The sequence below is a fragment of the Leopardus geoffroyi genome, chromosome C3 (assembly GCF_018350155.1).
Source record: "Leopardus geoffroyi isolate Oge1 chromosome C3, O.geoffroyi_Oge1_pat1.0, whole genome shotgun sequence".
In the NCBI taxonomy this organism is placed as follows: Eukaryota; Metazoa; Chordata; class Mammalia; order Carnivora; family Felidae; genus Leopardus; species Leopardus geoffroyi.
In genome coordinates this window covers 100,686,078-100,713,658 of record NC_059338.1, presented here as the reverse complement: position 1 = coordinate 100,713,658, position 27,581 = coordinate 100,686,078, and the positions used below count along the sequence as shown (strand labels likewise).

The 27,581-nt window shown below is 33.6% G+C and overlaps 1 long non-coding RNA gene across 1 annotated transcript; it reads right to left on the bottom strand.

Annotated features, from left to right (window-relative positions):
- Window positions 1–19,368: 19,368 nt before the first annotated feature.
- LOC123585593 lies at window positions 19,369–26,982 on the bottom strand. The gene is made up of 3 exons (XR_006706302.1): window positions 26,448–26,982; window positions 24,758–24,897; window positions 19,369–21,089 (listed from the first exon to the last, which is right to left on the bottom strand). It is a non-coding gene; the product is annotated as an uncharacterized LOC123585593 (long non-coding RNA).
- Between the last annotated feature and the right edge of the window lie 599 nt (window positions 26,983–27,581).

Here is a 27,581-nt window from a genome sequence, read left to right as displayed (position 1 = left end):
GTCCAGGGAAAAGAAGTCATCACTGGTATGGAGTCACAGTTTTGGATTCCATGGAAATTTTTTATCTATTCTATTCTGTTATGTCACCACAAGTGATTGGCTGTAGCACAGGAAGAAAAAGTGAGTGTGACCATTAGTCTTGCTCAGAAAAATTAATGAATATCAAGACATTCTCTTGTCCATTAGCCCTTGGATGGTTCATTTCTTCTTGCTTGTTTCCTGAGAGTGGAAGTGACCAGTTGGATCCTTTGGATCCTTCTCTGTTCTCTGCTACATTGATTGCTCTGATTAGTGAAAGCTATATACCACACAATGCTTTTAAAACCATTGTACAGGGGCGCCTGGGTGGCGCAGTCGGTTAAGCGTCCGACTTCAGCCAGGTCACGATCTCGCGGTCCGTGAGTTCGAGCCCCGCGTCGGGCTCTGGGCTGATGGCTCGGAGCCTGGAGCCTGTTTCTGATTCTGTGTCTCCCTCTCTCTCTGCCCCTCCCCCGTTCATGCTCTGTCTCTCTCTGTCCCAAAAATAAAATAAACGTTGGAAAAAAAAATTAAAAAAAAAAAAAAAACCATTGTACAGAGAATACAACTATAGTAATAAATCAATATTGTTTTTATAGTTTGTAACATAGTTTAATTAAATAACAGTTTAAACTTTATATTTTTAGTAAGACTTACCGTATGCAGCTAAATCTTGGCCCCCAAAGTGGCATTTAGTTATCTTTTTGCTCATATAACTACAAAGCAATTTTTAAACTGAAAGTATAGGTGTGCTTTTGAGAAACTCCTTTCTGAATCAGCTGGGGAGAAGTCAAAAAACTTACCATGCACAAAAATGATCAGGGGATGGTACAAGTTAAAAAATCAAGACATGAATGCATTTTTTTATTTTAATTTACAAGTAGAAAATTATCTCCTTCCAGTACCCCATGCTATGAGTTTTGGCAAATGCACAGAGTTGAGTAATGATCACCACAAACAAAATACAAAACAGTTCCATCAACCACCTCCTCCTCAAATCCTTGGGTTACCTCCTTGAAGTCAAGCTTTCCCCCTACTCTTAGTGCCTGCCTACCATTGATCTGTACCCTTTCCCTATAGTTTTACTTCTTTAGAATATCATATAAATGGAATCACGTGGTATATAGCCTTTGAATCTGGCTTTTTTTGCTTAGCATAATGTTTTTGAGATTAATCCAAGTTATTGCATGCACCGATAATACATTCCTTTTTATGGATGAGTACCATTTCATTGTATGGATATACCATAGTTTGTTGATCCATTCCCCAGTTGAGGGACATTTGGATTATTTGTAGGATTTGGTATTAGGAATAAAGCTGCTATAACATTCATATACAGGTTTTTATGTAGCACAGATTTTTTTTATTTCACTTAGTTAAATAAGTATAACTTGAGTTATAGGGTTGTAATGTAAATGTGCTAAATTTTGTAATAACTGCTAAACTGTTTTCCAAAGTACCAGTTTGCCCTCTCACCAGCAAACTATGAGAGTTCCCATTGTTCCACACAGTCCTGTACACATGGAATGATCAGTCTTTGAGAGTAGCCATTGTAATTAATGAGTAATTGTATCATGTTGTAGTCTTCCATTGCATATCCCTAATGATCAGTGGTATTGAGCATATTTTCATGTGGATATCTACCATCTGTATATCTTCTTAATGAACTGTCTGTACAAATCTTTGTCTATTTTTTAATTGGACTGTTTGTTTTCTTATTTTTGAGTTTTCATTATGTAGTTTGGATCCAAGTTCTTGGAGATTTTCTCCCAAGTCTATGGCTTCTGTTTTCATTTTCTTACAATATGGATTATGATTTTGATATTGTATCTAAGAATTCTTGCCCTAACCCAAGGTCACAAAGATTTTCCCCTATGTTTTCTTCCAAAATTTTGACAGTGTTGCTATTTACATTTATACCTATGATACTTTTTAAGGTAAAATTGGTATAAAGTATGGAGTATATGTCAAGGTACATTATTTTTGCATATCGATATTTAATTACTATAGCATAATTTTTTGAAAGGACTGTCCTTTCTCCATTGAGTTGTCTTCACATCTTTATCAAAAATCACTCTACCACATACATAGGGGTCTATTTCTAGACTCTTTATTTTGTTCCATTGATCTATGTACCTTCTCTTCATTCATACCACATTCTCTTGATCACTGAAGCAAATCAGCAAATGAGCAAATCAGATAGTGTCAATTTTCCAACTTTGTTTTTTCTTTTTTCCTCCAAAAGTGTTTGGTTCTTCTAAGTCCTTTGCTTTTTCTTTATATACCTTAGAATCATCTTGCCAATATCTACAAATTATCCTGTTAGGATTTTGACTGGAAATTTCATTGTATCTGTAAATCAGTTTAGGAAGAATTAACACCTTAAAAATACTATTTCACTCTATAAAGACAGTATAAATCTTCATTTATTTAAGTCTTTTTTTTACTTCTTTTACCAGTAATTTATAGTATTTCAAATAGGGGTCCTGCATATATTTTGCTAGATTTGTAGCTAAATATTTTATTGCTTTTAATGTGATTGTAAAGTGTACAGTTTTTTATTTTTATTTTTAATTTTTGCAAAGTGTACAGTTTTTAAAAATTCAATTTCCAATTATTCGTTGCTCTATATAAAAGTAAAATTGATTTTTATGCATTAAACTTATATCTGCAACCTTGATAAACTCATTTAAATAAAGATAATTTGTTTCTTCCTTTCCAGCCTGTGTGCAATTTCTTTTTCTTTCTTTTTTTTTAATCTTCTTGCACTGGCAAAGACTTCCAGAACAGTCTTAAATAGGATTGATAAAATGAGACATCCTGGGTTGTTGCTAATCCTAAAGGGAAAGCATTTAGTCTTTTACCATTATGTCAGCTGTAGTTCTTGTATATACTCTTTATCAAGTTAGGAAAGTTTTCTTCCATTCCTAGTTTGCTGTTAATTTTTATCAGAAATTGTTGTTGAATTTTTTTCAAGTGCTTTTTCTGCATCTACTAAGAGGACTGTGTGGTTTTTTTTCTTCAATCTGTTAATATCATGAATTATATTGATTGATTATTCCATGTTGACTTGCCTTACATTCCTGGGATAATTCCACTTGGTCATGATATATAATCCTTTTATATGTTGCTGAATTTAATTTGATAACATACTGTTGAGGATTTTTATGTTTGTGTTCATGAGATATATTGGTCTGTTGTGTTGTTTTCTTATATGCCTTTGTCCACTTTGGGTATCAGAATAATGCCAACCTCATAAAAAGAGTTAGGAAGTGTCTTTTCCTCTTCTATCTTCTGAAATAGTTTGTGTAGAATTCATATGACTTCCTCCTTAAATGTTTTGGATAATTTGCCAGTGGAACCAGTTTGTTGTTGTTGTTGTCATTGTTGGAAGATAATTTAACATATAAATTTAATTTCTTTAATAGATATAGGGTAGTTCAGGCTATTTCTTTTTGAATGAGTTTTGGTGATTTGTGTTTTTTGAGTAATTTGTCAATTTAATCTGTTACGGAATTTATAAGCAGAGAGATATTCATAGTTTTTTTTTTTTTTTAATCTTTCTAATTTCTTTAGGGTCTCTAGAGGTACCTCTCCTTTCATTCCTAATATAGGCAATTTGGGTTTTGTCTCTTTTCTTGGTAAGTTGTGCTAAAGATTGTCAATTGGAATGATGAGATCAAACTGGATGCATTTAAAGCAAGAATCCCCAAAGATTCTGATATTAATGATGCTACAGAAACCCCACTGTATGGCATACAAGACACTATCAGTAAAACTTAGCAAATTCAAAGTAATATTTATGTTTGAATAGAGGTCTTGTGATTTTCTTAACTCTAACCTGTCTCATCATGTCTCACATCATTTCACTATGTTAATTTAAAAATCATGTAATTATTAGAACAGACTTAATCTGGAAAACTCAACAACCACTTCAAATGAGTAAATGGTAGGTTTTCATTTCCCCAAACAAATCTTTCCAAATGTCTCTTTATATTTCAAATAGTTATTGACATTTTTAGAGTAACATATTAAATATCTTAATTATTAATTTTTCTTAATCAAAAGAAGTTACTATGGTTCATGTGATCCTGAGTTTAAAATAACATTATTTCGGGAGATAACAGATGCTTTCCAGATGTCCTCTAAAATTTCTGATTGATTTATATACTCATGTTGACTTACAAAAAAACAAAATAGGGCTTAAGAAATGATTCAACCATCTAACCTATTAACATTTAGATGTCTAGATAAATGAGTTGAAAATGTACAATGCCCATCTTCTTTCTGGAGATCCCAAAATTTAGGACTAAGTTATTTCTATAAGTCTAGAACCAATTAGTGCTGTTTCCATAATGTTTAAAGCAATTCTTCCACTGTACTGAATTCAAGTGGATTAATCTGTATTTTAAGCTATGGCTATAATTATCAAAATCTGAGTTAATAAAACAGAGATGGTGGAATAAAAGAGACTTTATGAATATTTGTTAATTTTCTACTTTTTTAAAAGAATATTTTTTCACAAATAGAAATTTACCTTGAGGTCCTCTAAAATCAGATTAATTTTTCTATCCTCTAATCCCATTTCAAATATCCTCAAAGTACCTATATGCTGTCCTGTAAAACTACTTATTTAATACACTAAATAAAGTTAGGGCAATCATATATTCCATCTTAGATAATAAATTATAATGTTACCCTACCTAAAATGAGTTTGAGTCAAAGCTATCAATATAAAATGAAACATTCATTAGAGCAAGTACTAACTGATCAACACTAAATGCATAGCGATTTAAAGATAAAAAGAATTAATGCCTTCTGCTTGAATGAAACAACACACTATAATTTGGTGTATATAAGTACTAAGTATTAAATAACAAGATAGAGTTTTTTAAAGTACCATTACTAATATGCTTAAAAGAGTATATCTGAAGGAAGAATATTGAGTATAAGCTAGACTCAGCAGCATAAGAACCAGAAGCACGTCTGTTTGGACCCCTACTCTATTCTTGGCACCTAGCACCATACCCATAATAACTTTTGTCTGCTGACTGTAAATCTAGTGGTTAAGTACATGGGTTTAGAGGTCAGACAGATATAAGTCGAAATCCTACTTTATGTAGGCAGATATATATTAAAACTTTCATTAAAAACAATATTATCCAGTTTATTTTTCTAAATCATGAGATATGAATTTTAAAAAACCTAGTTCTAAGAATCAAATCTGTTCTCAAAAGTTAGGATTACCACATGAAAATCACTAAAAAGTTATGCTTTAGGCTTTGAAGGCAACTCATAAAGAGGAGTTTCAGAATTTGTAGCATGTTACATAAGCAATTATCTGTGCAGAATGTCCACTTTAAGGGGGATGATACTTTGAGATATATAAGCTTTCATATATTTGTTTAAATTCAATCTCAGATATTGATGGCAGAATAAATTTAATAAAAAGTGGAATTACATATTATTATAACTGTTTGTGTATTTTGACTCATTAATTCTACTTCTGAGAATCTACCATAAATCAAAATACAGAGTAGTTCATTGAAACATTACTTGAAACAATTACAACAAAAGGAACAACCTAATACCCAACAATGGAAAAATAGAACCAACATCAACTATGAGAAGATTTTTGACAAGGAATCTTTTGTCACATTGCAAAATCAGAAGTGCATACAAAAAAATTATGTATGTAGTATGCATTCAACTACATAAAAATATACATAGAACTAGCAGTAAAACTATCTCAATTTAAAGATAAAGAGTGTCAAAAATAAAAAATAAAGATAAAGAGTGTCAGATCAGGTTAAAATAAAAGGCAAATATCTCAGATAAGAGGAGCAACTGAAAAATAACAGACTGGTTTAAAAGTAAAAGATACCATAGGCAACACAAATAGAACTGGGGTCAAACATTAATTTCATAAAAAGGACAACTCAAAGAACAAAGCATTATGTGGAATAAAAGATACACATACATGTGTATAATAATACGTTCTAAAAATGCATAATAACTATATAAAAACCTATGTATCAAATTACACAGCACCAAAATATAAAAAGAGTCATTAGAGTATATGTGAAATATTTAGAAATACACTTTACACAGAAAATTTTAACATGCTACTATAAATTTTGTCATATCAGATAGAAAAAACAAGGGGCACCTGGGTGGTTCAGTAGGTTAAACGTCCACCTCTTTGTTTCGGTTCAGGTCATGGTCTCACAGTTTTGGGGTTCAAGCCCCATGTCGAGCTCTGCATTGGCAATGTAGAGCCTGCTTGGGATTCTTTCCCTCTCCCTCTCTCACTCTCTCTCAAAATAAATAAATAAACATTTCAAAAAACAATTTTAAAAAGATAGAAAAAAACAGATAAGGACAGAGAGTTGAATAATTAATAAAATTAGTAATGCATATTGCAAATACTTCATATAATTTGAAAAGCACCTAAGTAAAATTAACATATTAACCTCCACTAAGCCAAAAAATATATATAAATAAGTTCTATAAAAATAAATTATAACAGGCTAATTTTAAATTGCAAAGCAATAAATTTATAAAATAATGGAAATTTAAACAAAAACACCTCAACTACTTCAAAAATAACAGTTTCTCCTATTATATCAGTTTGTGGAATACAGTCAAAGTTGTCCAAACCTTTATTAATTTTTTTAAAACAAACAATGAATAGAGATAAATGAACTAAAATTAAATTTAAGAGGCTATAAAAATAATATGCTCCATCTTTACCTATTAAATTTTGGAGATTTCTAGGGCTAGACTCTGTTCTCATTCTGTTGCAAGGCAATTTCATCCATTCTTACAGTTTCATCTATCATTTACATGGCAGTCAAGATAATTAAAAAAAAAAACAGAAGAATAGAAATTAACCCTCAAAAAGAAAGGCAAAGCAAAGCATAAAAGAAAATATTAGAAAGAAAAAAAAACTACAAAGTGATAAAAGGCATCCGAATTGGCAAGGAGGAAGTCAAACTTTCACTCTTCACAGACAACATGATACTCCATATGGAAAACCCAAAAGATTCCACCAAACAACTGCTAGACTGATCCATGAATTTGGCAAAGTTGCAGGATATAAAATCAATGTACAGAAATTGGTTGAATTTCTATACACCAATAATGAAGCAACAGAAAGAGAAATCAAGGAATTGATCCCATTTACAATTGCACAAAAACCATAAAACACCTAGGAATAAATCTAACCAAAATGGGGAAAAATCTATACACTGAAAACTATAGAAAGCTTATGACACAAATTGAAGAAGACCCCCCCCCCAAAAAAAAATGGAAAAAGATTCCATGCTCCTGGATAGGAGGAACAAATATTGTTAAAATGTCGATACTACCCAAAGCAATCTACACATTCAATCCAATCCCTATCAAAAAACACCAGCATTCTTCACGGAGCTAGAACAAACAATCCTAAAATCTGTATGGAACCAGAAAGGACCCCTAATAGCCAAAGCAATCCTGAAAAAGAAAACTAAAGCTGGAGGCATCACAATCCCAGACTTCAAACTATATTACAAAGCTGTAATCATCAAGACAGTACGGTACTGGCACGAATGCAGACACTTAGATCAGTGGAACAGAATAGAGAACCAAGAAATGGACCCACAAACATATGACCAACTAATGTTTGACAAATCAGGAAAGAATATCCAAAGGAATAATGACAGTCTCTTCAGCAAATGGTGTTGGGAAAACTGGACAGAGACATGCAGAAGAATGAGCCTGGACCACTTTCTTACACCATACACAAAAATAAAGTCAAAATGAATGAAAGGCCTAAATGTAAGACAGGAAGCCATCAAAATACTTGAGGAGAAGGCAGGCAAAAAACCTCTTTGACATCAGCTGCAGCATCTTCTTACTCAACACATCTCTGGAGGCAATGGAAACAAAAGCAAAAATGAACTATTTGGACCTCATCAAGACAAAAAGCTTGTGCAGAGCAAAGGAAACAATCAGCAAAACTAAAAGGCAACCAACAGAATGGGAGAAGATATTTGCAAATGACATATCAAATAAAGGGTTAGTATCCAAAATCTATAAAGAACTTATCAAACTCAACACCCAAAAAGGAAATAATTCAGTGAAGTGGGCAAAAGACATGAATAGACACTTTTCCAAAGAATACTGATGGAAATAGACTGATGGAAATAGCCAGATGGCCAATAGACACATGAGAAAATACTTAACATCTTTCATCATCATGGAAATATAAATTAAAACTACAACTCACACAAACCAAAATGGCTAAAATCAACAATTCAGGCAACAACAGATGTTGGTGAGGATGCAGAGAAAGAGGATCTCTTTTGCACTGTGGGTGGGAATCCAAACTGGTGCAGCCACTCTGGAAAACAGTATGGAGGTTCCTCAAAAAGTTAAAAATAGAACTACCCTATGATCCACCAATTGCACTACTAGGTACATATCCAAGGGATACAGGTGTGCTGTTTTGAAGGGGCACATGCACCCAAATGTTTATAGCAGCACTATTGACAATAGCCAAAGTATGGAAAGAGCCCAAATGTCCATCTATGGATGAATGGATAAAGAAGATGTGATATATATATATATATATATATATATATATATATATATATATATATATATATATATATGAGTGGAGATAGGTAGGCTAAAATGTTACTGACAGTTCTCTGCTTTGTGGAGTTTGACTTTCCTTGTCTTGTTTTCTGCTTAAAAATTATTTTTCTATGATGAACATATATTAATTAAAATAACAAAGATAAACATTAATTTAGATAAAATGGTAGAGTAAAAAAAGGAAAAAACTATCAACAACTTGCTCAGAGGGAAAAGAAAAAGGTAAGAAAATTTACTACAGTTATGAAACAATTATTATATGCTACTAAAAATGATAAAGGAAAATAAGAAGAGATCTTAAAATCTAAAACAGAATGGATAGAATAAAAATTCCAAACAATAGTTTAAAAGACAAAGTCAGCACTTGCATTTTCTGCTTTGACATGAAAAGAGCTTGAAAGTCATGTCTCCCTCCTTAATAAGAAGAAAAAATCTGAACAATGCCATGCCATGAGGACACACTCAAGTGGCCCTGTGGAGTAATCCATGTAGAGAAGAACTAAGGCTCCTAGCCTACAGTCAGCACCAATTTGCCACCCTCAAAATATATTTTCCAGCCCCCCTCAAGCTTTCAGATAACTATAGTCTCAACCGACATAAAACTTTAATATCATGAATGACCCTGAATAAGAACTAAGCCCTGAATGTGACCTACAGAGACTATGTGACAATAAATGATTATTGTTGTTTTAAGCAAAACAAAACAAAATTTTGGGCTGATTTATTATGCAGCATTAGGTTATTAATGCACCATTTTGATAGGCATGTGACAGAAATGTAGGAACACTTGGAAAAAAAATCACATTAAGTATAGAGAAAAACAGAGATAATGGCAGAGAATTTTTCCAAAACTGATGAATATCATCTTCTATTATCTTCTGGCTCAAATAGTTCAGTGAATTCTAAGTAAGATTAAAAGAAAAAAAATCACACCTAGACATCATAACAACACTACAGAACATCAAAGATAAAGAGATCTTCAGGGAAGCCTAACAGAAAAAGATAAAGGATCTTCAAAGGATCAAAACCTAGACTGACAGCAGACTTTTTCATAGCAACAATGGAACCCAGAAGTCTGTGAAAAGATGTGTTCAATTTTGCCAAGGGAAGAGAACTATCAGAATTCTATACCCGGAAAGACTATACCCAAAAAGTCATTAAAAATGGAGATGCAATTAAAATGTCTTCAGAGAAGAAAAAACAGTGAGTTTGCTAGCAATATAATATTACTAACTGGCACAAAAATAGGCACATAAAGTAGCCCAGAAATAAACCCATACTTAAATCATTGATTAATCTATGATAAAGAAGACAAGAATATTCAATGGGAAAATGACAGTCTCTTTAACGAATGGTGGTATTAAAACTGGACAGCTACATGTAAAAGAATGAAACTGGACTGTTTTTTTTCACAGAATCACAAAAATAAACTCAAAACGGATTAAAGCCATAAATATGACCTGAAACCGTAAAACTACAAGAAAACATAGGCAGTAATTTATTTGACATTGGCCATCACAATAGTTTTCAAGCTATGTCTCTGCAGGCAAAGAAAACAAAAGTAAAAATAAACTATTGGGACTACACTAAAATAAAACAGCTTTTGCACAGTGAAGGAAACCATCAACAAGACAACCTACTGAATGGGAAAAGATATTTGCAAGTGATATACCCAATAGGGGGTTAATATCAAAAATATTTAAAGAATTTATAGAACTCAACACACACACACACACACACACACACAGAGAAACAAATAATCCAATTAAACATTTAAACAATAATCCAATTAACGTACAGAGGATATGAATAGACATTTTTCTAAATATGGCATACAGATGGTCAACAGACACATGAAAAAATGCTCAACATCTTTCATTATCAGGGAAATGCAAATCAAAACCACAATGAGATATCACACATGTCAGATTAACTAAAATCAGAGGTGCTTGTGTGACTCAGTCAGTTGAGCATCCAGCGTTTGATTTCAGCTTAGGTCATGATTCCAAGGCTGTGGGATCAAGCCCTGCTTCGGGTTCCATTCTGAGTGTAGAGCCTGCTTGGGATTCTCTATTTCCCTCTGCCCCTCTCCACTGCTTCTCTCTCTCTCTCTCTCTCTCTCTCTCAATTTAAAAAAAAACTGAAATCTAAAACAAAAAAATAAGGTTGGTGAGGATAGAAAGAAGGAACCCTTGTGTACTGTGGATGCAAATTTATGCAGCCACTCTGGAAAACAGTATGGAGGTTCCTCAAAATATGAGAAATAGAATTACCATATGATCCAGTAACTCCACTATGGAGTAGTTGCCCAAAGAATTCAAAAACACTAATTCAAAAAGATATATGCACCCCTATGTTTATTGCAACATTATTTACAATAGCCAAGATATGGAAGCAACCCAAGTGTTCACCCACATATGAATGAATAGATGTGTGTGTGTGTGTGTGTGTGTGTGTGTATTTGGTGTGGTGTGTGTGATGGAATATTACTCAGCCATAAAAAAAGAATGAAATCTTGCTATTTGCAGCAACATGGATAGACCTAGAAGGTATTATGCTAAATAAAATAAGTCAGAGAAAAACAAGTACCATTTTTTTCACTCATATTTGGAATTCAAGAAACAAAACACATGAACAAAGAAAAAAAGTGACAAACCAAAACAAAAACCACTCTTTAAAAAAAAGTATGTTTATTTATTTTAGAAAGAGAGAGACAGAGTGCAGACTGGGAGGGGCAGAGAGAAAGGGAGACACAGAATCTGAAGCAGGCTCCAGCCTCTGAGCTGTCAGCAAAGAGCCCAACATGGGGCTTGAACTTGTGAACTGAAAGATCATGACCTGAGCCAAAGTTGGACATTTAGCTGACTGAGCCATCCAGGCACCCGAAAACAGACTCTTAAATACAGAGGAGAGGTGGGCAGAAGGACACTTATCATGATGGGCAACAAGAAATGTATAGAATTGTTAAATCATTATATTGAACACCTGAAGCTAATGTAACACTGTATGTTAATTATAATTCACTAGAAAAAATATTACTAAGGAAATTCCAAAATATGTCTTTTAGTCACATGGAATGGGAGATGTGGTGGAAAGTACAAGAGGAAAGGGTTTTATGGACAAATTCGATGAAATCTTGATGGTATAAAACAACAAAACTAATGTCTTTCTGGATTGAAATAAAAACAAAAATAAGTTAGGATTAAAATACATGACAATAAAAGGATACAAATGAGGAGCAGATGACTGGAATCAATTGTGCTAAGGTTTGTGTATTGTTCAGGAGGGGAGTAAAGATTTTTTATTAAATTTAGATCTTGATAATGCACATTCATGCTACAATTTCTAAGAAAATCCTGGGAATAAAATCTCTTTTATTACTTGATAGATACGACAGCTACCAGTGAGACTAATCCAAAATAACAGAGAAAAATACCATTTGGAAAATAAAAGCCCAAGAAAAGAGAGAGAGAAATATAGAAAAAATAGAATAATGAGGAAAAACAAAATAAATGTTAGAAAAAAATATCCAAATATGTGTGTGTAGTAATTTAGAATATATATATATATTTTATGAACAGATATTTATATATAAAACATATATTTATATATCATTATATTTATACACACATATATATGGTAATTATATCTACATATAGTAATTAAAATAAATCTAAATGGACTAAATGTACTCATTAAAATACAAACATCACCAGAATATGTTTAAGAAAACAAAAATCTACATCTAAAACACAAGACTATAAAAAGTTTAAAAGGAAAAAGTTGAAAAAATCCTAGGAAATATTGACCAAAAGAAAACTGTGTTCATTATATTACTATATTAATATTGGACACAATAGATTTTGTAATAAAAGGCATTATTAAAATAAAGAGGTCCACTACATGCTCATTAACTGAAAAGTTAACAGTTCTAGATGTGTATACTACTAATATTATGGCCCCAAAACATATAAAGCAACAATTAATAGACTTCAATGGGAGATAGACAATTCTGCCATAATAGTGGAAGATTTTAACACAACTCTCTCAGTACCTGGAAGATTTAGTAGAAAAAAATTAAGGATACAGACAATTTTAATAACACAATTAATAAGATTCATCTAATGTTAGTTTAGAAAATGCACCCAACAGCTATAGAAGGCACTTTTTTTTTTTTAAATCAGGCACACGTGAAGCATTTACCAAAGGTGACCACATACATAAAATAATTCTCAACCAACTTGAAAGGATTGTACTCAAAGACCTTCTTCTCTGACTATAATATGATTAAGTCAGAAATCAATACTAGAATGATAAGAGAATAAAGACCTTAGAAACAAATACTCTCCTGTGGTCATTTGCTATATGATAAGGGTAGTGTTGCAGAGCATTTATTCCTCACATCATACACAAAACTCATCCCAGATGGATTTACAGCCACATGTGAAAAGCAACACTATTCTTCTATACTGTTTTCTATAAAATTTTTAGAAAACAGTATAGAAGAATATTTTATGATCTCAAAGCACAAAAGGATCCTTTCTTTCTCTTTCTTTTTCTTTCTTTCTTTCTTTCTTTCTTTCTTTCTCTCTCTTTCTTTCTTTCTTTCTTTCTGAGAGAGAGTGAACATGAGTGGGGGAGGGGCATAGGGAGAGACAGAATCTTAAGCAGGCTCCATCCCCAGTGCAGAGCCTCATGCAGGGCTCGATACTGTGACCGTGAGATCAAGACCTGAGCTGAAATCAAGAGTTGGTCACTCAACCAACTAAGCCACCCAGGCACTCAAAAGAATTTCTTAAACAAAACACAGAGAGCACAAACCAGAGGAACAGATTAATTAATATGACTGTTAAAATTAAGAACTTGTGTATCAAAAGACTCCATATAGAAAGTGAAAGTAGATATCTGCAAAATATATAACCAACAAAGGGTAGTATATCAATAATATATAAAGAATATTGTACTTCAATTTTAAAATGAACCTAATAGAAAAATGGAGGGAAAAAATGAATTCCATAGGCGCAGAAATGAAAATACACATACAACAAAAGATATCAATCTATTGATAAATCAGGAAAATGCAAACTAAAATCACACTGAGATACTGTTGATACCCACTAGACTGGTACAAATTTAAATTTCTGACAATACCAAGTGCTAATGAGAATGTAGAACAAAAACGACTTTCATCTAATGCTGGTAGAATTAAAAATTAATACAATCACTTAGGAAAATTATGTTATAAATGAGAACATACACAGACTATAAGCCCACTGGATGCTTTATACAGTGCACCAGAAGACATGCATAAAAACATTTATAATGACATTGTAGTAATAAAAACTTGAAAATGATTTAAATGTCTATCATTGGTGAAATAAATAAGTTGTGGGATATTTACAAACAGGATCATGATGGAGCATGGAATGAGTTAGGTAAAGCTAAGTGTATCCACATGGACAAATCTCAACAATATAGTGTTGAGAAACAGGAAAGCAGTCATAGAAAAATATATATAGTATGATTCATTCATATTAATTTCACCAAAGAGCACAACCTAACAATGTATTCTTTAGTGGTCCATATACTGGTGTAAAAACATTAAAGAAATCCAAAGGGATGTGGTTAATACAAATGTCTGAATAAGGAGAGGTGCAGACAGCCAGGAACATGGAAATCATCTGTTCTATTTCTTAGCCTGGGTGATGAGCACATAGAAATCTGTTTTATTATTGTTCTAAATCTGCACACATGCAATTTTTTATCCTTTTTCTTGGTTGGATATTCACTATATTTTACAAAACACACACCAAGAAATCCTTCTTTCTTTTCTTTTTTTCTTTCTTCCTTCCTTTCTTTCCTTTCTTTCTTTTCCTTCATTCTCTTCTCTTCTCTTCCTAAAAAACAAAAACCCTGAATAAACTAATGTACCTTTTGTTTGTAGATGCAAATAAAAAATTCACTCCAAAGAGCTCAAGCAAAAATTAATTTGTAAATTATATTATGTGGTCACTGAATTTCTTATATGAGTAACCACCCCAATTTGGAGACTATGCAGACAAATGATGCTTCTGTTACTCTGCTAAATGGTTTTGTGGAGCTGCTACTTCAGCAGCCACAGAACAGGGTAGACACTATAACTGGTCAGACTGGGCAGTGGACATTGTCACAATATTCTGTCTCTGGAGGTTTGACAGTTCTGTTCCCAAGAGCATTGGAATAGATTTCTGGAACACCTGCTTCTGTGTGACAGTAGTTTCAAAGTGACAGGAAATAATGAACCTAAGTCATATGCTAGAGAAATTGAACACAGCAAAACTCTGCAAGGAATCATTCTCATCAGAGTTGATGTGAATGCCATCTTCCAAAGTTGTGCAACATAACTGTAGGCATCTGCAGAAGCCCTGGAACATGTTTGAAAGTGAGTTTCTGGATTCTAGCTTTTAAAAGTGTGGACACCTAAAGTACGAAATTCTCCAAATACAAGAAAGGTGTTAGAAATTGTCAGATGGCTGCCTGGGACTGGATGGTAGTCTCCACAAAATCCTATGTTTAAGTCTTAACCCCAACCAAGTACTTCAGAATATGACTGTATTAACAGATACAGTCTTTAAAGAGGTAATCAAGTTAAAATAAAGCCCTTGGGGTGGGCCCTAATCCGATCTGACTTGTGTCCTTATAAGAAGAAGAAATTTGGACACACAAAGAGACATCAGGGATGTGTACCCACAGAGGAAAGATCATGTGAAGACATAGTGAGAAGGCAGCCACTTCAAGCAAAGGAAAGAAGCCTCTGAAGGAAATAAACCTGCCTATGTCTTGATTCCAGCCTCCGGAGTGGTGAGAAAATAAATTTCTGTTGCTTAAGCCACCCAGTCTGTGGTATTTTGTTATGGCAGCCTTAGAAAACTAATACAAAAAGAAGGACAAGTGTTTGCTGAGACTACTCCCAAGAGAAAAAAGGGAAATAAAAATTATTTTCAAGGCAGAATAGTGATTAGCTTTGAAGGGGTTTTCACTCAGATGTTGGAAATATTTATATTTTGATTTGGGTAGTGGTTACAGAGATATGTATGTGTGTGTCTGTATATGTATAAAATTTCAGTGGGCTATACATTTTACCATATGTATAATTTACATCAAATAAAATGTTAATTTTTTACAAACTACCACAAAAATGCTTGGCACCAGTTTTACTGGTAGGTCTTTCATAGTTTTTAAAACTATGTATTTCTTAGGCTATAAAAACTGTCACAGAATTTGTAAGCAAATAATTGAATTAATTTCATGAAATTAGCATAGCTCTGAAACTGACACCAAATAAAAAATTGGGTCAATTTTGGGGCACCTGGGTGGCTCAGTCGGTTGAGCGGCCGACTTCGGCTCAGGTCATGATCTCACGGTCCGTGAGTTCGAGCCCCGCGTCAGGCTCTGTGCTGACAGCTCAGAACCTGGAGCCTGTTTCCGATTCTGTGTCTCCCTCTCTCTGACCCTCCCCCATTCATGCTCTGTCTCTCTCTGTCTCAAAAATAAATAAACGTTAAAAAAAAAAATTAAAAAAAAAAATTGGGTCAATTTTATATAGAAATGAAGATTTTTTTAAATAATAAATTATTAGTAATACATTCATCAGTACATTAAAAAGTAAATCCTTTACAGGGACAATGTGGAATTTATTCATTGCAGATATTTCACTTTTGAGAAATTTATTAATATATTCTACCTCATGTGAATAGAGGTCAAATGACATTCCACACAAATTCCTGATTTTATTTTCATTTATTTTTTTTAATGTTTATTTATATTTGAGAGAGAGGCAGAGACACAGAATCTGAAGCAGGCTCCAGGCTCTGAGCTGTCAGCACAGAGCCCAACACAGGGCTCAAACCAACAAGCTGTGACATCATGACCTGAGCCAAAGTCGGATGCTCAACTGGCTGAGCCACCCAGGCACCCCACAAATTCCTGATTTTAGAAATGAACAAATCAGCAAAAATAGAAGTAGTTGTTCAAGATTAAAAATATACATGGTAAAATTAGGAAACTAAAAGAATACTCACCATCAATCAGGGATTCCAGAACAATAAGAAGGCAAATAAAAATTGAGTTAGCATTGGTAAATGTTATTGTTTGTAGATAATACAATTATATGCTTAGAAAACTGGTGAATATCAACTTTACAAAGTTCCAAAATTAGTAGGCTTTCAGCAAAGCATGAGAAAATATAAATATGCTAAAATCATTTTCTTTTCAATTAGCTGAAAAGATAATTGAAAAGAAGATTCCATTTGCTCTAGAAATGAGAAACATAAAATAATTCTACTAGAAATTACCTAGGGCTCACATGACAAAATTATAGCACTTGCAATACATAAAATCAGATTTAAATGTAGAAATATACCATGATCCTGAATGGACAGGCTAAATTTTGCAAAGGTATCATTTCTTCCCGAGTTAACTTATACTGGGAAAAAATATTGGTGTGTGGCAGTTTTGTAATGTGTCAACTTTTCTTTCTATTTCTCACAGGAGTGGACAAGAGAGATTCTTTCAGGACATTTGGAGAGTAGACATGAAGCAGCAGCCATTTTGTAGCTTCGACACATTGTCACTGACCCAGTTTCATCTCTGGGTGTGATGAGTGGCTGGGCAGACATTACTCAGCCTTCCCCTGTATCCTCCTTCAGCTGCTCTGACTCCTGGGACAGATGTGTGTTTGGCCTCATGACCAAAGGCAGATACTCACACCATACCACCAAGGGCAGAGGCAGTATGAACAGGCACTGGTATCACTCCATCCTCCAGGGACTTAGCTCCTGTGATTGCGGCTGCACACCGTCCTTGCTCTTTCCATTGTACCCCCATCTTGCGTTCCCACTTGCTTGCCCTGTGGACTTCAAGCTCCAGGATCAGACACGAAGACAGCAGCCTTATAGACCACTGCTTACCAACTCCTACAATCACATAAGATCATATATCTAGATGTGTATACCTCCTAATGCTTTTGCTTCACAAAAACTGAAAAGTATGATTACGCACAAATTAAAACTTCAGAATGTTAAAAATAAATACATTTAAAGGCAAAACAAAAATCATAAGAAAGGTTTTAAGTCTTTAATACATAGTTTCCTATGAGTCAATTAATAAAATACTAACTATACATCTGAAAAATGAGAGAAAAGAGAAATAGGTATCTTAAAGAAATATTGTATTTGGCCATTAGACATACAAAATCAATATGAAATATCAATTGTATTTAAAGAAATACAAATTGAAATAAAAATTGCCATCATAACTACCAACTATAATTCACTAAACTGTTAAAAATGCAAGTTTCATCTCACTAATAATCAGAAAGTAAATTGATATAAGGTTTTCAGAGGTCAGTTTGGTTTGTTCTATCAAGAGCTTTGGGGCAATTCTTAATTCCACCTCTAGAAATCTAACCTAAGAACACAATTAGCATTTGAATAACTAATAATACACAAAGATGTGCACTGCAGTGTTATGCTAACAAACAACTGCATACAAAATTATTTATAAATAGGAAACTGGCTAAATATATCATGGTACACTCATAAGATGGAGCCATAGTCCTCATTAAAAACTTGTACTTGAAATATTAAAATAATAGTATAATGTCCATATATAATGTTATGTGAAAAGAATGGCCTTTACAAAACTTTGTACAGTATAAGTTTTCTTACAAATTATAAATTAGATATAAAAATAGTAAAAGTAAAGAACTAAATGAAAAATATATCAAAATGGAAGTGGTGATTATGTGGAAAATTAAGGAATTTTTTTAACTTTTGTCTTTTACTTTTCTGATATTTTTCTCTTTATACTTTGCTGTATTTATACCTTTTATAATCATAAAAAATAGATGTTACTAATATATCAAATTATTGTCCTTGGATGGTGGGATTAGGAGCAGCTTTCTGGTTTTATGGAGTCCCATTTTTTTATGCATTGTTTATAATCTGACTTTTTAGAAAAATCATCCTTTTCACATCAACTCAGGGGCCAAGTGAGCACAACTGAAGGTCTCAGATATCAGTTTTTGCAAAAAAAAAAAAAAAAAAAAAAAAAGCAGCTACCTTCCCTTTCCCTGAAAGTGTGAGATCTCTGAGCTAGAGTTAGGTAAGTACAAATAGTTAAATCGTGATTGGTGAAGGTCTTGCCATTATTTTTCAGAACGTAATTTTCCATGGTGCAACAGTTCTAATTGTTAGAAAGCTCTCATCTAATTGAGTCCAACAAATGGTTTTAACTCTATCCTCTTGGGCACAGAGTATATCTAATCCTTCCTTCACATACAAGCCCTCCAAATATTTGAAAAGTTTTCATTCCCCACCCTCCCCCCCCCCCAGGTCTTCTCAAGGCTAAATATCTCCAGATCCTTCAGCTATTTTTCATAGGGTCATGATTTTGTCTCTTCAGTTCACATGTCATCCTTCAGACACATTTCCTTTTTTCAGACAATTAACAAATGAGAAAACCTTATTGACTAGCCACAAAAAAAAGATGAAAAGTCAATGGTAAGATTTATTTTCAGACTTAGTTTTCAGTACTTATTAGAAAATAATTTACTTTTCCTTTTAAAAGGTGAATTTCCAGAAATTGTTCTTCATTTTAACTCAAGTGCTCAGAAAATTCTAAGTAAAGGACACACTTGGCTAAATTATTTAATTATTCCTAGAAGCAGGGGGGCAGTATAAACTAGTGTTTAGGAGCATAGTCTTTGGAATCAGACCATCTAGGTTCAAAGTCTTCTCTACTGTTTATAGCTGTATGACCTTGAGCATAACTCTTGGTTTGATTTCTTCTTTGTAAAATAGGTGGTAATAATATTAAACATCTCATAGGTTACTGAGAATTAAATAGGATAATGTATGCAAAGCATTTAAGTCATATTGCCTGGTACATAGTAGTCTTCTTAAGCAAAACAGTCTATATATATTCTCAAAGTAATTTTAAAATCTTCAAAACAAGTCTATATGAAGACAGTGACTATAGGAAGCATCTATATGAAGACAAATACAATCAGAAAGCAAAAGCATAATAGTTACTAACAGTGGTTTTTACAATATTTCACTTTCTAATCCTAAATACATGATTTGATTTAAAAACTATACTTTCACAAATTCAAATTAAAGATATACAACTTTTCTGTGAAGGATATATAAATAGGGAATGAGGACCAATGAACTAAATTCAGTTTTCCAGGGGAGAAATGATGAAGGCTTGATTCATGGAGACAACAATGAAGACTATCATTTTGTTGAGTGCTTACCCTGTGCTAAGCATTCACTCAAAGAGGAGGAAGAAAGGCAGAGGGATGTAGGGAAGCAGAAGAAAGGAGGATGGGGAGAGGAGGCAAGGGAGGGTAAGGAAAGGAAGGGACAAGAGGGGAAGAGTAGGGGGTGGCTGGGTGGCTCAGTTGGTTAAACCTCCAACTTTTTATTTTGACTCAGGTCATGATCACAGTGCAGAACCTGCTTGGGATTCTCTCTTTCCCTCTCTCTGCCCCTCCTGTGCATTCTTGCATGCTGTCTCAAAATAACAAATAATTAATTAACTAATTTTTTAAAAAGAGGGGAAGAGTGAGTGGTAGCTAACACGTATTGAGTGCAGGCACTGTGTTGTTTACATGAATTTGTTTCATTTAATCCCATAAACCTACAAAATAAGTACTAGAAAAAGTCTTTAGAGAGGTTAAGTAACTTGCCCAAGGCCATAAAAATTTATTAACTGGCAAAGGACTCAAACCTAGTGCTTAACCACTAAGTTATTATTAAGAGGGAAATTGTTTCGATTAGGGGAGCAAAAGGACAGGGAAGAAAATATGAAGGTTTGGGGTCTAAGTTACAGAATCAGTAGTGATAAGAAGTATGGATTTGAGTGGGGATGGGAGGTGGAATAAACAGGACAGTAATTCTTTGATTTTTGCATTTCTGAAGGCAATATCCAAGACACTCTAAGTAAAGAAAATTGGAACATTTCGATTACACTAAATCAATTTCACATGATAAAGGAATTGAACACTAAGGTCAATAACAACATTTCAAAGACTAGCCAACATTCTCAATCATTCCTTTTATTTAAATCTGATTTCTGTTTCATTTTACTTAAAAATGCAACATGAAAGAGAAAAAAAAAAAAAAAACCTTCCTTGTTTTCCATCAAGGTGATTTTTTTAATTTGGTAACTTTAGAAAGGTCCATATTTTCCTCAATTTGATAACATAAAGTTTAGCAATAGGGAATGGCTTTAACCAATACCTTCTTAAATATATATACCAAAGGAAGCCTTTCAGGACTCAGCAGAATGTTTTAGTCTTGCCATGTTCACTTTAGAGAGCTGTGGAGAGTCTAGCTGGTGATATTGCTATGCCGATGCTTTCTTCTAGACACACACCTGATTAAAGCCTGCAGGATCAAAGAGTAAACCACTTACAGCAAAGTGCTACAGACCCAAAAGCTCATCTGTGATTGGAATCACTTAAAACTATTTTAAAGGGTCATCACAAAGAGGGTGCTTATTTTTAGAAATGAGTTTTCTTTTGATACAAAGAAAAATGTTGGCCATTTCCCTTATGTTTATAACAACATTCCAATTTAATCTTCAGTTTAAAAATTCTTTAATTATTGCACAACAGTGTTTTGTTGATTGCATAACATTCACTTCTATTTGATACTAAAATCTAGGCTTCCTCTGTGTGTGTGTGTGTGTGTGTGTGAGCATGCACATTCTTTTCCTTTATGGTAATGATATATGCTAAAACTATGGTTTATAGGTTTAAGTCCACTCTCAGGAGCAAGCTATAAACATGAATGATGGAAAAAAAAATCTGTTATAAAAACATTATATTTTTACTTATTTCATTCTTACTTTACCCAAATTTTTTTTCTGTTAGCAGCCATGGAGCTGGAAAAAAGCATTATATTATGCAGGTATCTGTTCCAAAAGTTTATTCCTCTGAATTCCACATCCCTATTCTCCACCACTTAAAGCTACTGACATATGGGGTGCCTGGGTGGTTCAGCTGGGTAAGCGTCTGACTCATGATTTCTGCTCAGGTCATGATCTCATGGTTCCTGGGATTGAGTTCCCTGTTGGGCTCCGCACTGACAGTGTGGGGCCTGCTTGGTATTCTCTCTCTGGCCCCCCCTCAAAAAAAAAAAACTTAAAAAAGATAAAGTCATTGATATGTATATATACATAAGGTCTTCAAGTAAAAGTAACCAATAGGTGTTGTAATTATTCTTTGGTGATGATTAGAATATTGCACAGAAAAAGGACTTTCAAAGTAAATTCTCTTTGTTGGTTATCATGTCGATCACTGAAAAAGCTGGAAGAACATATGCCAAAACACACAACCACATGTTTTTTTTTTTTCTGTCCAGTCATACATCAGAATCCAGCATAATTATTCTTGAATTAAAATCAAAAGCAAGTTTGTAAGAAGAGATCTATGTTCTTTTAAATGCCAAGATTTCATCTGGTATTCAGTTGATAACAACCATTGTATTTACTTCACTTTTGTTTATAGTGAAATTAAAAGTTGAAAGACAAAAAAAAAAAAGTCCTACCAATTTAAATAAATTATGTGAAAGAAAACACTGCATATCACATACACCTTTATGAGACTTTGGCATTTCTATGTTGAGCAAAATATATTGTTCTAATGTAGTATAACTTTTTAATTGTCCTTGTCTTATACTGTTCTATAAAATTGAAGTGACCTTTTAAAAACAAACAAGCAAACAAACAAAAAAACAAAAGAAGTTTGTCTGCTCCTAGAAGACAGAACCAAAAAAACATTGGGCAAATTTAAACACACACACACACACATTAGTTTTGCTTCTCTACAATTTAGTCATTATAGTAGAATATAAGTTTCAAACACACAAAACCTCGAGTCTCCTGGTGCATCTTGTGTTACCATCTCTTATTCCACTGGCATTCCTATGTTGGAGCAGAGTGTTCTTAGGATAATTTAGCTTAAAAAAAAAAAAAAAAAAACTACAGTTCTTCCTTGTTGTCTGTTCAAATATCCAGAGATGCCAAAGAGAGTTCTTTCACTTTTATTTTCTTTCGATGCTCTCAAAGTGAACAAACTATTTCAGTAATTTTTTTAAATTTTGGTGAATGATATTTCACCTAAAAGTTGATTGTTTCCTAATAAGAGAATGTAGCATCTTATAAAAGTGATAATTTTGTCAGTATGGGATTATACTTTTTTTAGTCAATTTTTTATAGTAAACTATTCTTCCCTGAGTTCCATCAGTCACTAATGTCAGACAAGAAGAGTTTGCCAGATGATCAGATGGTAAACCTGAAGAATAATGTTTAACTTACAAGGTTGTTTTGAGACTCACTTGAAATAATGTGCATGATTGTTAAGTAAAAGCAAAAATATGAAGCAAATAAGAGACATTTTTATTGATTATAGGTGAAACCTCATTTGAGTCTACAGATCTTCAAAGAACAAGGCCCCAAGCCCAGTGGCAAGGGAGTTATTACTAGATAACCAAGAATGTTGTCGAATCACGTCATCTATGAAATCATGAGGCATACTATACTGGTCATGTAGAGCTCTGGGCGATTTCTGAACCAATGAGACCATCCACATTCTGCCCAATATTTTCTAGGACTAGTTATAGTAACTTGCAGCAGAAATTCAATTTTTTAAATAAAAAAGGATTATAAAAGTTCTAATACTTTTTTGTCACAGCTTCTTAAATTTTGTCCCTATCATGTAGTGTTTACACTGCAGCACATACGGCAGCTGATCTTTGAATGTACCAAGACAAAACTTCTCATCTACCATTATGGGATTCATGCTTCATGCTTTGTTTGTTTTGTTTTTAAAAGCTGTGATGATTTTAAGCTGATCTATCTGTATTCTTTTCAGGTCCCCCTCACATCCAATGGCATGCACTTAGGAAACAGCTGGCAAAGGTTCAAGGTGCAATCTGTGGCTAAGAACAGAGAAACACTAACTGGCTTATGCACAGATGGACCAACAGCTCTGGCCCGATTAGCTAACTGAACAAAGATACAAAGCTAATCATGTGCTTCCTCTCTATGCAGACCATTTGTCTTTAAAATGAAGTGAAAAGCTGCATAGTCCCTAAGTATAGCGACCAGAGAGACTCAGAGCAATGCCCTCTTGGCTAGACTACTGCTTCAGTATTTCCTAAACATCACCTGTGTACCTGAATGAATGAATGGGTAGTGAAGGAGTAAATCTCTACAGTATTATCATGCTTACTGTTTGGGGAATACAAAGATGAATATATATCATGGTTATTATGCTTAAAGGGCAATGTAGAAGGCAAGAAAAAATGCCCACAAATAAGTGTAATCCAATAGTATTTTATTCCCCTAGGAGAACTGCCAGATTTCAAGTCCTGTTTAAATAAGAATGTCTTTCTGTGATCCAATTTTCCTTCCATGCCACTCTGAATAAACCATGCCTCTGGTCCTCAAACAGCTGCAGTCTAGCACTGATCAATATGGAATCTTAGATGTATACCTTTAGGCAATCAGGCTTACATATAGGCACACTTAGTTTATTCACCTGGAGTTGTGCATAAGTGCCCAAGCTGCTTCCCAGTTCAAAATAGTAACTTCTCCTTACCCCTCAATTGTCCTCACAACACTTAAAAACAAATGGATCAGTCTGACATTGTTCTCCCAATCCCAACAGACTAAATGACTAAAAGTCAGAGTTTCAGAACCAAAATAGGAGATGCCTTAGGTTAATGTTATTTCTTGCAGATTCTAAGAGTCAAACAGTTTATTAAATACATGAGATGAAAAATTAACAAAACATAACAGTGTTTGTGCTACCTCTCCAGAAAATTAACACTTTTCCAGAGAATGGCTTGATCTCTAAGATAATTTAAAATGCATGGGAGTAAATTATTCATGGAAGACACACAAAACAGTTTCAAAGCAGGCTATTTTCTAAGAATCTAATTAAAGTCTCATTGAAAGTTTTAAACATTTCACTCTAGCAGATTGTTTGGCTCTGGCCTTGATTACTTTTCTTACTGATGGTCATTATGCTTAGTATTTTACTTCTGACCTTTTTACTGCAGAGGTGAATCCGATTTGGGATTGCTCCTGTGTTAGCAGTGGTACTGGAAGCACATTTACTTCCCACATGACCTCTTTAGGATACTCGAAAGATACCTGTACCTCTTCCTTTGTCCACACATCTACCAGCTAGAAAAGAAAACAGGGGTCATATGTGAAGATCAACAATAGGCTGGCAAACAACATGAGTTCACAATATTGTGAATTTGGAAATCAACAGTTTTATATGCTGTCCAGCTATTTTCCTAACCAATGGGTAGTAGAGAGGAAGCAAAACATCTGAGACCATTAGTATATCTCTCTCTCTTTTTATTTCCATCATTGCCAAGAAAGAGCCAAGACCAAGAGAAAGATAAGTTTTGAAATATTTCATAAATTGTAGTTAATGGTGACTTTTGCAAGTCTTCAGTTGACCTTAACCATTTAAAAAAGTATCTTACTTACTTACATACTTCCTGAGTGTAACCTGTTTTCACATACAACTGCACTTACCATATAGTATTATGTTTGTGTGTCTGTCTCAGACATCAACTGTATATTCATGTTAAAAAAAAAAAAAAAAAAAAAAAAAAAAAAAAAGGATGTGGGAGTCTTTTTATCTCCAGTAACCAGCCACACAAAGCAGCTAATATTGCCATTAGAACGACTAGGAAATCAGTGAATAAGAAATCCATGATTTTGTTTAAGCTCACCCAATAGAATGAAAATTAAAGATTTTTGATAGGTATGTTTATTTTTAAGTCCACATTGTTTTTTTCCATTATGCCATTCCAAACACGATTCATTCATTCATTTGTTCCATTTATTCAATAACTTATCAAAGGTTTAACATGAGCCAGGCATTGGGGATTCAGTAATGAGTAAGACAGATATCATCCATAAACAAATGAAAATGACAGTCTAAGACATTAATCAACTAATTATAAAATTTATAAAGTAATAACAGTGTAATTTCAAGTCGGATAACTATCTAGCCTAGTCTAGGGGTAAGAAAAAGTTTCCTACAGAAAGGAAATGTCAAGTTTTCCTTGATATTTGAGTTCTGGAGGATAAATAAAATACAAACTAGAAATACATGTGTGCATGGGAAGTGGGGGTTAGAGGAAGAGAAAATTCATTCCCAGGCAGAGGGAACAATATTACAAAAGTCAAACCATAGGAAGGATTTTTTGCTCTTTAGAGCAGTATTCTTCAAATGTCCATAATCCAACTGGTACATAATGAAATTAATTTATGGGACATAGTAACTATTACAAAAACAATAAAAAAAATAGAGATCATTACATATACTAAGGATGGGTATTGTTTATAAAACTTCCATCAGTCAAATATATGTATTATTTTTATAGTAAAGAATCATGATGTAAAGTATTTTTCTTATTCTGCAGTAGTCAAAATAGCTTGAAGGCCTGAGAGGCCAGTGTAGTTGGAGGGTGGCATAACATGAGGTTGATACAAGAAGAAGATAGCAGATAATTACAGCCATGTTAAGAATTCAGTCTTTACTCTAAGAACAATAGGGAGCCATGGACAGGTTTTAAGTAGGGGACAAAAATGATCAGATTTCAACTTGAAAAGATTTCTCTGTAATTTGGAAAACAGGTGGGAATGGGGGTCAAGCATAGTTATAGGGAGAATAATTCAGAAGATACTATATTGACTAAATGATGGATACTAACCTGGGCAAGAATGGTGGTGGCACAGAAGTAGATGGATTCAAAATAGAATATAAAATAAGTTTAAAGAATACAAGTTGGCATTGAAAAATGGTAAAAGAAAAATAAATCATCAAAGATGAAAAGAAAAATAATTGAAAGAAGAAACTCAATGGAGGTTTAAGAGCAAATTAGACACAGTTGACCAGATCATTAACAAACTGGAAGAAAGATCTGAGGAAATTAGGCAAAATGCAATGCAGCACAGGTGGCAGAGATCAAAACTATGAAAGGGAGGGAGGTTTTCTTGGGAAACTAAAAAAAAAAAAAAAAAAAAAAAAAAAAAACCCAACCAACAACAACCAATGAACCAGGAAGAATTATCCAAAAAGATAATTTTCTAGAACTAATGCAAGACAAAAGCCATTTCAGAATCAGAAGGCCAATGAATCTCAACCAGTATAAATAAAATACACACTTAGACACATCATAGTGAAACTGTAGAACACTAATGAAAGATCCTAAAAGCAACCTGACGAAAGTCTCATTACAAAAGGAATGAACAAGAAAAAGGGCATTATTGTATAAAATAATGTCTGATTTGTAAAGTACAATAAAAAGAACAGAATATGGGCAAAATTAAGTGGGGAGGAAGATCACTGGCATAATATCTTCCTTATATTGTTGGGGAGGAACAGAGATAATTTTAGGACACTAAGTTAAAAAACATGGGGAGCCTGGGTGGCTCAGTCGGTTGGGCGTCCGACTTTGGCTCAGGTCGTATCTCACAGTACGTGAGTTCGAGCCCCATGTCGGGCTCTGTGCCGACGGCTCAGAGCCTGGAGACTGCTTCGGATTCTGTGTCTCCTCTCTCTGACCCTTCCATGCTCATGCTGTGTCTCTGTCTCTCAATAATAAATAAACATTTTAAAAAATTAAAAGAAAAAAGATGGTAGCAATAAACCCACATAGATTAGTAATCATAATAAAAGGAAATGGATTTAACTCACCAGTTAAAAGACACAATTTTCAGACTGGTTCTGAATACTCTAGCTAAAACAAGAACCTGGAAATGCAATGTGTTCATCAACACTGGGATGAATTAAATATGGTATATTTGACAATAGAATACTATAAAGCAGTGACAAAGAATGAATT